The sequence below is a fragment of the Botryllus schlosseri genome, chromosome 8 (genome assembly GCF_051294905.1).
Source record: "Botryllus schlosseri isolate E-star chromosome 8, Bs_hap1, whole genome shotgun sequence".
Classification (NCBI taxonomy): Eukaryota; Metazoa; Chordata; class Ascidiacea; order Stolidobranchia; family Styelidae; genus Botryllus; species Botryllus schlosseri.
In genome coordinates, this window is record NC_137243.1 from 15438334 (window position 1) to 15454013 (window position 15680).

General features: G+C 39.5%; 1 long non-coding RNA gene across 2 annotated transcripts; it reads right to left on the reverse strand.

Moving 5' to 3' along the window:
- Positions 1-2328: 2328 nt before the first annotated feature.
- On the reverse strand, positions 2329-4982 carry LOC145445581 (uncharacterized). Of its 2 annotated transcripts, none has more exons than XR_013917089.1 (2): positions 3875-4982; positions 2329-2730 (listed from the first exon to the last, which is right to left on the reverse strand). It is a non-coding gene; the product is annotated as an uncharacterized LOC145445581 (long non-coding RNA). The 2 variants fall into 2 exon arrangements; XR_013917088.1 differs by having other exon boundaries at positions 4151-4971.
- Between the last annotated feature and the right edge of the window lie 10698 nt (positions 4983-15680).

Genomic DNA, 15680 nt, shown 5'->3' on the forward strand with positions numbered 1-15680 from the left:
ACTATGTATATCTGATAGTTGTGCCATTTGCAATAACAAGACTGCTCGGGACGTATCTCAGTGTGGCGACCTTGTAATTATCCGAAGTCTGTAAATACCAGACGCCGTGGAAAATATGTGCCTAATTCGACCTAAATGTAATTTATTTTCGTTTGATATCACGATGAAAAATTTTGCTACATAACGACGAGGGATCTTTGAACTACACGCTCATAAATCATAGCCATATGCGGCTCAGATTATGTTCAAGATAGCGTCACCGCCAGGTGGTAATCACAAAGGCTGTGAGATGTCATTTGGGGAGATATTTAGATTGCTGTCAATCTAGTCTCGGTAGTTAGAAGGAGAAACGGACGGACGCTTGATAAACACTGTTCCGAATGGGGCAAATTGGAAGAGGTGAAATCGTAGCTGGCTATTACGCTATATTTATACCATGCATCAATACATTTCACTTTAATACCGTTGACATCTATTGATGTCAATCAGTGGTGTTGAAGTAGTCGTGGATTTGCGCTTAAACTAGTATTACTGTCAAGAATTTGAGTACCAGACAATTCACAATGTCGTGTAGATTTGAGTCCCGGGCCACGCGCATGCCGTCGTAAGCCGGCTGGCCAAATATTTGAGGGCGTTTGAAAGGTTAAGCTGATTCGAAGAATGAGCTAGGTAAACGTAAGCGGATTAATGCAATATGCGTTTCCATCATAATACAACAGGATCTAGTGGCTTTTGATGACTTCATTGATTATTCAAAGGCCCGGTACATTTGAGTGCTAATAGGCTACCACACAAAGTCTGTAACAGGCATGAAATGTCTCTGGATTGGAAGTCTACAATGAACCTGGCCGAGACGGTTCCTCCATAACAAATTGCAGAGTAACATGTTCAAATGCATGGGGCGATGGACGATCGTGGATAGCTTCCAGCACGCTACTTTAGTGTTTCATACCAGGCATGGCACGATTACTGCACCAATGTAATCGATTACGATTACTTCTGAAATGCATGATTACGATTACAGTAAAATCTTGCTGTAGTGTAGTCCAATACGATTACAGAGAATAGTATAGTCATCGGCGTTTGAAAGGTTAGGCTGATTCGAAGAATGAGCTAGGTAAACGTAAGCGGATTAATGCAATATGCGTTTCCATCATCATAATACAACAGGATCTAGTGGCTTTTGATGACTTCATTGATTATTCAAAGGCCCGGTACATTTGAGTGCTAATAGGCTACCACACAAAGTCTGTAACAGGCATGAAATGTCTCTGGAAGTCTACAATGAACCTGGCCGAGACGGTTCCTCCATAACAAATTGCAGAGTAACATGTTCAAATGCATGGGGCGATGGACGATCGTGGATAGCTTCCACCACGCTACTTTAGTGTTTCATACCAGGCATGGCACGATTACTGCACCAATGTAATCGATTACGATTACTTCTGAAACGCACGATTACGATTACAGTAAAATCTGGCTGTAGTCGAATACGATTACATGGAATAGTATAGTCGTGATCATTCACGAATCGATTGCATTTATTGCTTCATTTAATGTAATCCAAGCCCTCAGCGGATATTCGAAGACAATACGGTTGAGTTAAGGATGCATCATGAGATGATTTTTTTTTCTTAAATAGTCGCGTCATTTGCTTGTTGCGTGACAATACATACGAAGTAGAACTTCATCTCAGACAACTTGACGCTACCAATAATTTGCTTTCTAGCTACTATCAGATATCAGTACGTAGAGGTATTATTATTATTATTTTCAGACATTGGAGTGGTACTTATTGTCAAAATCATCCACTGACATGTCTACGTCAGTAGTAAATCTCAAACTGCGGCACCAAATTATTTCAAAATCGGATTGTAGGTAGCACACCCTGGCTCTTCATTAGGGCTGTTCAAAAATAACTTTTTTTCTGGACTCCAGCCATTCAGTCATTAAATTGTCAGGTTACCCTAAAAAACCCTGCACACCAAATTTGGTTCAATTCTAACAAGTATAGGGCTCCGCAGATCCAATTAAAAAATTTTAATTTAAACAGGAAAATTAAAAATAAATTTCAAATTTTTCTGTCAACCCCATGAAATTGTTGAGCTGTCTTCAGAGATGATGCAAAACAAATTAGACTCAATTCCAACTAGTAGAAGCGGAGTTATTAGAGTTTTTCGTTGATAATTCTCGGATTATCCACCAATCAAGGAAAATCCGAGAATTATCAACGAAAAACTTCAATAACTCCATGTGCCTAATAGCAATGAAACGAAGTGTCCATCATTGTAGGGCTTACATTGCTGATAGTACAGTTTCACTCATACAGCGCCATGTTTCAGTTTGGATCGGACAAAAGGGGGGAATGGTAAGAGCGAATTATAGCAGGGTTGGTGTACGTCTGCAGAACAGGTCACATATGGAGGTATATTCTTTCCTATGATTTCTCTGTATAATAGGTCTGGTCCTAAAAATATTTCTTTTCAAATTTCACTGGCGTTGTTCATAACTTCTTAGGTTGCCTAAACCAACTCTGCACACCAAATGTCGCTCAATTCCAACCCGCGTAACATAGGACGAATTATAATTCGAAATTTCAACCATTTTATAAAGAATATATATATATTAACGGTGGCGAATTTCGTCACATCGCCATCACTTCACATCGTTTTCCAAGGATGTCCGAAGAAGAATGATACTTTTTTCGTGCGTTTTCATCTTGAAAAGGGCCTGTGACAAAGTTTGGTTAAGGACATTGCAAATCAATGAACAAAATGATGACACTGATTCGCTGGAGATTTGTCAACTGCATTGGGATAAACTCGGTAAAACGACGACGTCAAGCTGGTGTCATCGATTTGGTTTTGGGAAGATGGATAAGGATATCCCCAATTGCAAATAAATTTCTTATATATTTTATTCATGGCGTTTCCAAGGGCCTTGGTGAAATCGGAAATTGTAGCAGCAGCCATCAGAGATGGTTTTTGTGATTCGATTGGATGATCGATTACCAATCAAAATTCTTGGCATCTTTTAATATTCAAATTGCTATACGAACAGCTTGTGTACGAGACTTTTTCGTCTACGTAGAAACCAACCCCACGATCGGACTTTTGAGCCGGCTATATTTGAAATTGTAATCTTGAAGGTTCACATTATTTTTGATCGCCACAAAGTTAGGTTTGCTGTTCAGGGCAATAAGAAGGTTTCTATAGTTCACCATTTGCATCCCGTGTATTGCCCGATATGCGGGAAGAATATCTCCCATAAATTAAACTTGAGAAAGCATGTGCTCGGACACTATACGAAGTAACTAAGTACAATTGTTCAGTTTATGGTCACAAGTTTACCGCAAAAAAATGGTTTGGAATATCACATGAATGGTCAAGAGAACTTTCGAACTGAAATAGGTACGATTCTGAGGTGTGCGGAAAATGTCTACTACCAAGACGGCAAGCTACGGAATAAAAAGGAATGAGATTGGCTTGGTGTGAATGACCATAGCAGTCGACAAACACCATGAATACCACAAACAACAAGAACAACAACATGATGAAGTTGCGACCCTGTGATATTCGAATTAGTGTACTCCTAATTTTGATAGACTGTGTGGATATTATTGGTTACGACACAATCAGTGAGCATTGAGCAATTGGCAATGATGTAATAATGAGCAGAGATATTCACAAATCCGACGCTCCATCTGTAAATAATTTGTTACACATTTGCTTGATCAGTTTATAGGATGGTCCTCGCAAAACTGAAAAGCTTTGTAATCGTCCTTTTGCAAGCAATCGATGCTGTATCAATTTTGTAGGATAATAATCGGGGTTTCATAATATCGCATCCTATAAGGCAAAATTTGTACCCACACTTCGTTGTTCTGCTTATATCGATAATTGTAGGAACGACATCAATATATTTGATTCAAGATTGCATGGTTCCATCCAATAGTGGGGACTACTGTATGGAAACGTGAAATTTGAGTTAACATCTGATAAGCTTTTGTACTTCCATCGCTAAATTAAGTACCAAGATGCTCATGTGTTATGTAAATTAATTTCATAGTTTGCTGATCTGGCATTTGGCCATCTGCAATTCAAGGAATCACAACTCGAAACATTCTTAATCCTATCACACCAACACAAACACTCCCCGATATCTTCTTCGGTTGAGTAAACCCCACTTTCTCGAACACCCATCCACATCATACTTTCGTCAGGGTTCCGCACATCAAATAATACCTTTTTGATACAAAAGTATTCAGATGTAGGCGGCTCCATATCTCATCACTCTGAAGTTGAAGATGAATTATGTAACAGGTTGAAGGTAACAAACAACCATGACAGGCCGGCATGAAGTTTGACGTCATAGACACGCGTTTCGTGATAACAAAAATCTATTGAGCGCATATATCACGGAATGGACTTCGCGTCGAGTACCCTTCCGCGTTTTGAGTTGATGTCGGCGACTTCGAGCATGTTGTTTACAGCGGATGACCCACACGCTCATATCAGACCCACACGACCACGGCCATTTATCAATCCTACAGCGCGCTTGACGACGGACGTCCACATCGGGCGTACCTTCTGACGAGAAGTCTCTATAAAAGCGACGACTGATCCGAGGTAACGTCTTCAAACGTGATGCGGGCTCATTGCGAATCACATATTATTCCTCATACTTTTCCAATCGTGTCTGTCAATCTGTCAGCACATTCCTTGCGAGCGGATAAAAACTTTACTCGCGCAGGGTGAAGTCTACGCACGCATCATCATCAGTATTAATCTGGTTGACGCTGGATGGCGAACGGTGCGTTTTTCTTCTTAAACGGCTTAACCGAAGTCAATTTATCACCTGCTTTGCAGGCTAAATAGAAGATACGCGGGGCCTCCCGCGTTGCTGTGATTCCCTCTGATAGATAGGTCGTAATGTTGTAGTGGAATGATTGACGGAGTATTCTCGACGTGAAGCGAGCAGCATTTGACTAAGAGCCATCCCTCACATGTGCCTACAATGGAAAATCTCTTTGAAATCTTGTCCGGCAATTTGGTATGACGCCATCTGAGTAGGTAATGGAGTAGGTCTGTTGCGATATCGCGCCCAATCCGTCATTCATTATTCCAATTCGGTCATGCCATTCAAGTTAGTTTGTTTCATTTTGATACACTTCGAGGATACTTGAAATGCTTTCTCGTGTTGAAAAATGTCAAATATTACAGCGCGGTATTGATGCCGGATATTAAACGATCATGTGCCACCTGTTGTAGCCAGGTTGCAGGGATACTTATATGCCATACTGGTTATCATAACATTTTGTATTCATTTCCAAAATTTGCACTGGGAAGATTACAAAACCGGCAATATCGCGCAGTACGAACGGTAAATCAACCACTAGTCGGTCTTTTTTACGGAATTATTATTTCTTAATATTGCCCGGGCCATCTAGTCATTCCTATTGACACGGGTGGGGTTTATGTTGATGTATATATGACCCTTTGTTGACCGTTCTGTGACTGATCAATCAACGTATAACAGTGAACTGATGGTCGATTTACTAAATGTCATGTTCTAATGAGAAAAGAAGACATATATATCACAATTAGGTCTTTTTGATATGATACTACAATTCATCACTGATAGTCTGTCATCGCAGCTTGATACAAGAGCGTTCCCTTTATTTGGTGCAATGGAAGGTCATATTCTTCCATAGAGACTTTCCAACCGGGGTAATAAATGTCTGCAACGCGTCAATTCGCGTCTAGGTTATGGTGGGGTCATCACATAGTCCCTGATGGCTGACAAGAGATTTGTTGACTGAATAATATATCATCCGTGTTGATAAGAATTCTATGCGCTTGCGTATAGAATCGTGTTTGCCCGGGCTATCTAAAGACCGCGGTCCGGCACTCCAATGCAGTGATGTAGATATATGCTCAACTAATTCTCGCTCATCGATAGAAATGATTCGGCAAATCATTCATTACTGCGCGGAAGTGCAAACAGCAGTCTTATCGTATTTCAACTGACATATGTTCTCTTGACATATGTTCTTGAAATCGTGAGAAAATGTCTTTACGTCGCTCTTGATCGATGGGGGAGTCGGCTAACATGATTGTCGAGATAAGTATCCCGATCGGAGATGGAAGTGCGCGTATTCAGATGTGTACTTAGTCTTGACATGGACACACAAAAGACAAAGGAAGCTATCTGTCGCTGTCGTTATTGAAAGGTGAATGGAGCTCTCGTTTTAATTATAAATGGGCGCATTTCAAAACATGGACTTCCCGTGAAATATGATTGAAATGATTTCGCTTCGGATCCATACTCCGTGTGTGGTAACCAAACAACGCAATCTTGCTTGCGCGAAGTTTCATATCCGATCACTCTGTCAGATGAGCACCCCATATCGGGAAGTCGTGGTTCGTATGAGTCATGGAAGATCGTGTCCACCGTTAAGTGATAAGAACTGCCTGCAGATCATACTAATATTTTGCACGCTGCCAATGACATTTGACTGATGCCATTTCGATCATCATGATAAGCCGGGCAGTAAAAAATTCTAATACCCATATCCCGCAAAACACAATACGCAGAGACAAAATATTTTTGTTACTTATGCAGGAAGCGGTATCTTGATACTATATGCTAATACGCATTCGTATTGCATGTGTGGATTTTGGAATTCAGTCAAGGTCAGGTCACATATCGGCGTAAAGAAGCAAATATTGCCGGGTTTGAATCGGGCCAAGATTTTCCATTTCATATGAGAAATTTCACTGCGAAAAATAGTGAGTTTGGACCATACAATTACGGTAAACTCCTTGGCGTTGACTGTAATAGATTACCAACATAACGTGGTCGTATCCACCATTGCCTGTGCAAAAGTTACCCGTGTATATTCTTTATAAGCGAGAAGGTTAAAACTCACTTCAACTTCGTCCCCATATATTAGAAGAAAGGCAAATCACATGCATGTTTTTAACTCAGTGAATCATTCACAAACCAGCGTTTTGATTCGGGTCGGAATCCAATATTGTTCCCTGTTTCATGCCCATGGAACACGCGTGTCGACCTTATAGCTTATGACTAGGGCCATTTAAAGTCATTAAAGTCATATTTTTTTCTATGCAACAGTAAGTCGTGAAATCAATTTTAACGCAAAAACCGCATCCATATGGGGTATATTAAGAAAGTTATAAAGTCATATAAAGTCATATTTTCCTGGTTAGGTCATATTTGAGTTATAAAGTCATATTGTTGTATACTTTAAATAAAAAGTGCCAATTGAAGCAATTACGAACTAAGAAAGTAAGGAATTTCTGATTGAACGAAGGCAAACTGTAAGGTTAGCCTACATAACATTACTGTCGCAGACCTATGAGTTCACACATTGCATTATGAGGTCACACATTGCATTGTGTTGCTGCACAATCTGTTTTTCTACTGTGCACTGAAGTGGGATGTCATTTAAAGTTCAGAGATTCCCACAAGTGAAAGAAATAGTCAACGCATGGGAAGCTGAAGGAGTTATTGTAAAGAGCGTCAAAGATTCAGTGAACGATCCAAAGTTGACGAGTCAGTTAACAGAAATATGCATACACTACAATATTTCAAACTTGATACTGAAAATGGAAAGTTGTACGTACACTATCAAAGACGCTCATGCTGATCTAAATGCTCTCGATTTCGGAAAAGATCCGCTTGGGCTCAAAAATTACTTCAAGAAGCGATTGGACAAAAACGATGTGAAACAAATTATGGAGCTACCAAGACAAGACATTTCACCAGCGCTGTATGCAAAACCAACATCAGCGTCTGTGGAACGCTCATTTTCCTTACTAAAGTCATTTTTACGTCCAAATCGTAACTTAAAAGACTCCAATATTCCACACTACATGAAACTGTACTACAAAAATGGTTTAAAATAAAAATGGATGTGCATTACTGTTATGTTGTTCATGTTTTACTCGTCAGTTCCATGAGTGACGTTGGTTACGTGTAAAAATACACAATTTTCGCATAAAGTCATATAAAGTCATATTTTCCCAAAAATAAAGTCATATAATTGATTTTTTAAGGTCATATAAAAATGGCCCTACTTATGACTCATCATAATCATCCAGCTACGACACAATCATTTGCAATGCAATGCAATCATTTGAATGCCGGACAGTCTAATTTCTCCTATCCGGTTTCAACTATATAGAGGTGGTCAAAGTAGTCAGCAATACTACTCAAGTAGAAGTAGCGATTCCAAGATAAACCTTGTACTTCAAGCAGAAGTAGAAAATGTAGGGGAGATGTGGTACCGATGGATCATCAATTGCACAATGATCTCTGGCCCCCAAATCTTCAGCCGATACGAGCAATTCTTTTGCTGGCTCAACATTTTGATACAAGCTATACCTACCGGACAGATATACATGAATATTTTCCCTTGGAAAAAATGTTTATGAACGTTCAAAATTTGTTGCTCGAGCGTATCATCGGCCCCCACCCGGTTGGTCGGAAGGAACACGACCTGGGGTGGCGAGATAGCGCAGTGGTATAATCCGCGGCTGTAACACCAATGGGTTGCGGGTTCGAGTCCGACCGAGGTCGACTTCTTAGTTCCTATACCTAAGTGTTGGAGGTTTATCTAGGCTCCTCCTCGCCACCTCATCCGCGTAAGCCGTGTCATACAAAAAGCCTAGAAGTGGGCCGTGCTACAGGTCGGCAGATACGGAATCAGATATATTATAAACAATATCGGCCTGGTGTAAATGACCATAGTTGTCGACACACACCATGAATACTACAAAACAAACAAACACGACCTGGGGACCTATGAGACATACGCTCAAAAGCGTGAGCGAACATATTGAATTTCAATGCTAAGGCGCGAACTTGCTATATGATATTCTTGCTTCTCCAAATACCATGCATGTCGAGGTAATGTTCGCATCTAGACTCGGGTAAATAGCACTTAAACTGGAAATGTTGACTGTCATCAACTGTCAGGAGAGTGAGTTTGACACCGTCCAATGCAATCCAAACATGATTGCAGATTTTATGATCTCAAACATATGCAAATCACCATTTCAAGCAGCTTGAATCCAGAAAAATATACCGCAATCGACATATATTTTCCCAAGAGGAGAATTTAGAGTTTAGACCATTAGTGAGTACCACGTGTCATTGATCGAGCGATCCCATCCGCGGTTATCTTGTATGGTCTTGTTAGATGTCGTGTAATATCCAAAGTTACCGGAAGATATGGATTTTACGTCTGTTAACTGAGTAACGCTTACACGAATTACCTGGTTTCCGTTTTCTATCTTCCAATTGGAACTCGATTGGAAAACTAACGCACCGGCCTTTGTGGCATTTGCATTAGTGAGAGCATAAAACGTGTTTGGTTCGACGTATGATGGTCGGAAATTCGGATTTCAATCATGAAGAGACCAGATAGTATCGAAACTGAATCATCTGTCATACATATGTAACTTCCCCGTTAATTTTTGCTCTAAAGTGATTTTTATCGAAATTGGGCCCGTGTGTGAGTACAGTAGAGCAAGTATTCGAGTCTCACTCATTATGACGTTGTATGAATATGAAACAAGGGGGAGGGTCAAATATATACCTTTTATGCTACAACTTGTAAGAAAATATTGCCAGTCGTAAACTACATTACAGATAATGAATAGATAGATAACTAACCTACGGATAGGTAATACGCAGCGCCCGTCGTCACGCTTGCTTGCCCTGAAGATTTTTATTGCTCATCAATCTAAAAGAAACATAATTGCTAGTCCGATAGCCGGCGATCCGAGAGCTCAAATTAACTAAAGTTGATCTTATTTCAAAGCTACTGTCGCGCTGATTCCGAAAATATTCATTAAAATATCATCAGGGTAATGGAACATCCCCGAAATAGCCTTCGAAATATCAAAATCGGCATTGTTCTAAACAATCGCAACGAAGAAGCAACAATGACCTTTGCGTGGTTCCCATTGCTCAGAACAATGCGAATTATCAGACTTTGGGGTGTATTTCGAAGGGGTTCCATTGCCCCGATCAGATTTTTATGTATAATTTCAGAAGCAGCACGACAGTAGCTTTTAAATAAGATCAACTTTTTTAATTTTAGCGCTGGGGTCGCCAGTAAGTTATTAATATATTCGATCATGACTATTTCAATTAGTTATGTAACAATGCTGTGGTTTGATCACAAATTCACAGAAATTTCATTTGCATTAATGATACGTGATATGCTGTGATGCCACCAACCGATGCTTCACGGCTGCCATGGTAAGAAAAAGTATATAAATTTGCATTCCCGTTGATAAATAACTGCTGGTGGACAGGGGTGTGTAATTTCAGTAGCCTACTAACAAAAATATCATTTCTCACCACTCGACTCGAATGATAAAAATTAATTCTGAATATCTTATATTTATAGCGGCAATCCGCTATGACTCATGAACAAAAATAGCGCGAAAACAATTAGACCTTCATCTCGGCAAGTCTAACCCGGTTTCAATAACCACGCATGTCCATTTGTCCATGTCCAATCCCAAGTCCAGGTCACGAATTGAAGTCAGAAATTTCGAACTGATTTCCATCCTATGTACAATATCCAAAGTTTCAACGAGATAGAATGGATATACAGAGCGCATAGTGAAATGTATGCAGAATGTAGATGTCTTTTTCATTCCGTGAAAAACTCTACAGTCAACAAACAGGTCAAGGCAAATGCCTTTTTCGAATACGAAAGAGCCATGACCATTATATTAGATGTTTCGTCGCATATTCGGATTACAGTGACCTCGCAAAAAACGGAGCAACCTTAATTTCGCTTGTGCTTCGAATGGATTGGTATATACTGTCTAATATCCAGGAAATTGAACGAATATAATAAAACTGACACGACGACAGTGAAAACTACTTACGCTTATTTGTATACATAATATATTTTAAAACAATATATTTCAATCATCTTGGGCAGCAGAACCGATAACCCTTCTATAGGTTCTATAGGTGTACCGGATTAATCTTGTTGGTAATTTTGTTGATTAAATGATACTGGGATATAACGAGTAAATAAGCTCTATCGCTACTATTCGTCAAATGCTCCTCATATAAGTTCGAAGTCAATTTACTTTGTTTCGCCGAATTTTCAAATGTGAACAATTTGACGTCACTATGAATAATGTCGGACTGTATTTTGGCGCTTTCGGGATTGAAGAGTATAATAGAAAGTAAACCCTGACCTTCTGGCCAAGATTTTTCTTTAGTTTTATTTGATCCTATGTGTTTCGGTATCACTAATCGCAAACGAGGGCAACAATAGGCGAGGAATTATTTCCAGGCTACCGCGGATGGCTTATTTATGACATTAAATCAGATCCAGTGCGACTCTCTAATCAGTATATGTTATACGTACAATGTCCCAGTTCATCGTGATTGTGGCGTTTCGTACATTTGCGTATATTAGCAGCAGTATATGAAGGCATGCACCTATATTTTTCCATTGTGATGTCGTTTCGTGCATTTAAAGTTTGCGCTGTTTTATTTATGTCTTATTTTCGAACGAGTGAATTATTCCTGTTTTCAAACCTCTTTTCTGAAGATTTTATTTCGTCAATTATTCAGAGAGATAGTCGCATCCCGCGATATTATGATGGCGACATGCGACAAAAACAAGAAAATGCTTCAAACATAAATTCAATTTCCAGCGGCATTACTCAAACTCGTTCGTTTGCGCTTCGGAATATAATTTCTGGCGTTTTTGAACAAAATTCCAAGTAGATGTCGCTCACCTTATTTAATTGCGGATGTACATCGATTAAATGTTATGCTACCAAATAGAACCCTTCAGTAGAATTGAAAACGACTAACCAATATTACGGACACGGGGTGGGGAATTGAACAAGGACCGAAATAAAAGAAATTGCATCTCGACTCGCACACACATTACTACGTTGAAAAAGGCTAATACTGGTGGTGGAATGACAGGGTTCATCTCCAGAGCCGCTCCTATTATAGTTCCTGGCGACTTACACCAAACATAGGTGAAACTAGCCTGTGCCGCCTGAGCCCAGCCCGTACCCTTGTGCTTGAAATTGTAGCATGCTTTGAGCACGGAATCTGATGCGACGATTGCATAATTGCTTTGAATCATCAGAATAAATACACGGGCATAGCATACACCTTTACCCATCGTGTCAGACCAGTAGAAAAATGGTAGAGCAGTATACAGCTATTTTCTCTTTTGCGTTAGAGATGGAGAAGAAAAGAGTGTATTCAGCTTCGTCGATTCTTTATAGTTACCAACACAATGTTCCTGGACAGTCGCCGAATTTGACGTTCCATTAGATTGAAATAGGCCTTTAAAAACCAAATTGTGGTATAATTATGCCATAATTGTGCAAATAAAAAAAAACATGTGGTAGGCACTGGCGTAGCCAGGGAGGGGCGAAAGGGGCGATCGCCCCTCCCAAATTCTTTGGAAAATTTTCGAAAAGTCATTAAATATTAAAGTATTTTGGGGGCAGATGAATGTAACCTAAAAATTTCTTTGCGCTTCGCACGATTTTATGATCAGTATCCCGAAAAATAAATTCTTCCGCATATACCCATAATTGAATTTAGCTGCATTCGAAATTATAAGAATACAACAGTACCAGTACACTATCCATAGATACACTATCTATAGAGTATAGAGTAGCTCGAGGTCGTTGAGTTGATTGAGTTTAGAGGGATTTCAGTTTAGTATGGGGGTTAGGGAATGTTTGTTCCGGCAATTTCCGTTCCGGGACACACGAGGACATATAGAGTAGGCTACACGCGATTCCGCAAAGTGCGTTCCCAATTGATTGACGGCCAAAAAACCGACGGATGTATTCCGAAGCCTTCGATATAGATTTTCGGTTGCTTAAATGGCTGGCGACTGATGATCCTATCCCTGCAATCAGACCCCTTTACATTTGCAGTAGCTAAATTCATGCATCAATATTTTTCAAATGAATTGCCTCTTGTGTTTAATGATTTCTTCGCCCTTGCTCAAACTGTTCACTCACACAATACCAGATTTTCTTCCCTGGGCAACATCTATTTTCATCGACCCACCAGTAACCTTACAAAGAAATCGATCGACTATGCCGGTCCTGTCATATGGAATGCTATACCCTTATCAATACGGGACCTCCCATACCACTCCTTCAAAAAGGAATTATTCAGTCATCTCATCTCCCATTACCAATGATCCGCTTGTCTCACACCCAATTTGTAGTTTCTTTAGTATTTTATTTTTATGCTGAGCTGAATTGATTGATCCCAACCAATGCATCCAAATTTATGACACAATATCTGTATTTGTTAATGCAGGGTGTGATCACTGATCAGACTAGTTGACCCTACCCAGAGTCATATCGGTCACACCCTGTCCTATACCGTTAAGTTCATTTATTGTTGTTTCATGTGCCAATGATGTTTTCTTTACGGTTGGACAAATCAATAAATCTCTCTCTCTCTCTCTCTCTTCGACATAACTGCGTTTGACACAGGAAAATATCGCCACCTCCCGTTAAAGAGGGCTAATTTGAAATCGCACGAGTCTGATCAAAGGAGTTTTTTTCTTAATTCGATTTGGTATGTATCATCATCATTGGTTTATTAGCAATTTTATCAGTTCAATACACCACAAAAATGCCATACAATGAATAGACAGGAAGATGTCGAAGCGACTTGGATTAGTCTATGGAATCAAACACCCACCTTGTCAGCGATTCCAATCTTTAAAGTAGCGTCGATCTTTACCAGATGTTACGAAATAACCGTGCTTCAACAAAGTAATTACCAAGAATGGACACCAGATATATCAGACACCACACATATCAGCCCTACCTGTAAATCTGATAATTAAAACGTATTTGCTTATATACACGTACCAATATTATTGATCAAATTCTTTCATTTATTCAAAAATATTTACGGTCGGCGCGACTATAGGCCCGAAACTCACACTGACCGTTCATCACTTAGTGTCAGCAATCTGGGTTCGTCCGTGAAACAATCGCTTAATACAAGCTATAGTTGGCAACTGGAAGCTTCCATAGGGTATGTGTGTGTGTGTCTAAGAGTCGTATGTATACAAGGGTGTTGATGGAAATGGGCAATGAAACGGTGTACGGTTCTGCGAGGTGTTCCCACGGGGGAGCTCCCCTAAACTCATTAAAAATCCCCCCCCCCCCCCACAATTTTTTTTTCTGGTTACGTGAGTAAGATCTTGCGCGTGAGCGATCTTCTGAATGGGGACAGCATTCTCCGCAAGTCCTGAAGTAACAGGAATAAATGACAATTAACTGTCACGCTCGGTGTCCACCATCTAGAAATTCATAAATAGCTTGCCGTGTGGTATGAACATATAGTTCAATATGTATAATTAAGTGCCCATAGTGTTCGATGACACCACATATATCAGCCCTACCTGTAAATCTGATAATTAAAACGTATTTGCAATATGCAAGTAACAATACAAGGAACCAATTTCATTCATATCCCTGAAAATTTTCGCGCTCGGCGCGAAAGTGTCGATGCCCAGATTTCCACTATCATTATATTATCACATCACTTTATGTCTGTGAGTGGAATATATGTTTAACGATCGCCCCAGATGCCGTGTTAATCATCAAATAAGGCCCCAAGACCATATTATCGTTGTTACCTATTTTTTACTTATCTATAAAGGGGGGGGGGGGTATTCATTTACGTCGTCAAATTTTTCGCCCCTCCCAAATATTTTTTCTGGCTACGCCCTTGGTGGTAGGCCTATGAGCCTACGGACGATTTTCACTCAAGTCGACGTATACGATGTGGAATGACCGGAACCTTCGAAATTGTCGTTGGTTCAACAGTTATAAGATCTAGATATAGATCGTTGGTACGGAATGGGTGTTCTGATGATGTTGACCGCCGACCGTCAAAATGCTGCATAACGATGTATAATTGTATATAATCCAGGTAAAAGATATTTTTGGTTTGTTTATGAGGCTGACCCTATATTTTCGATTGTTTATGTCGATCCACTGTGGCGTCAAAATTAAGGATTCGTGACGCCATGGCTAAAAGCAAAACCAACAAAACACAATACAAAACATTTATTAAATATGTTTGTTTTATATTGATTTATGTTTTAAATGCAACCTTACATAAGATAATGTTATCTCAGAACAAGTCGCAGCGGAATATATGAATTAGGTGCAAAGAACCATATTATCAGTTTAAGCAAATAATCCATTAAAAGGATTAATAATCCATTAAAAGACTCGCAAAAGGAATAGAAGAAAGGAAGAGAGTATAGAAAAGAAAGTAGGAAAGGTCCCTGTAGGATGATCAAGGATCCATTTCAGTAATTTTAAACCACAGAATATTCGAAGTCGGGGTAGTGGAATGGATATTAATTTACGATTATGATATGGAATGATATGGGAATTATATGAATCTACGATTTACGAGAAGTCGGAGTTGGATTTGGACTTTGACATTGAATTTGTAAATAATTGGTTCAACTTTTCTATAGACTTTAATCAAAACCTGATGACGATACTAAAATGTATCTGTACTTGGATTTGAAACTCGAATTTAGTTACGGAGATGATTTGAAAAAATGAAATCCGGCCATCACTAGAATTTTC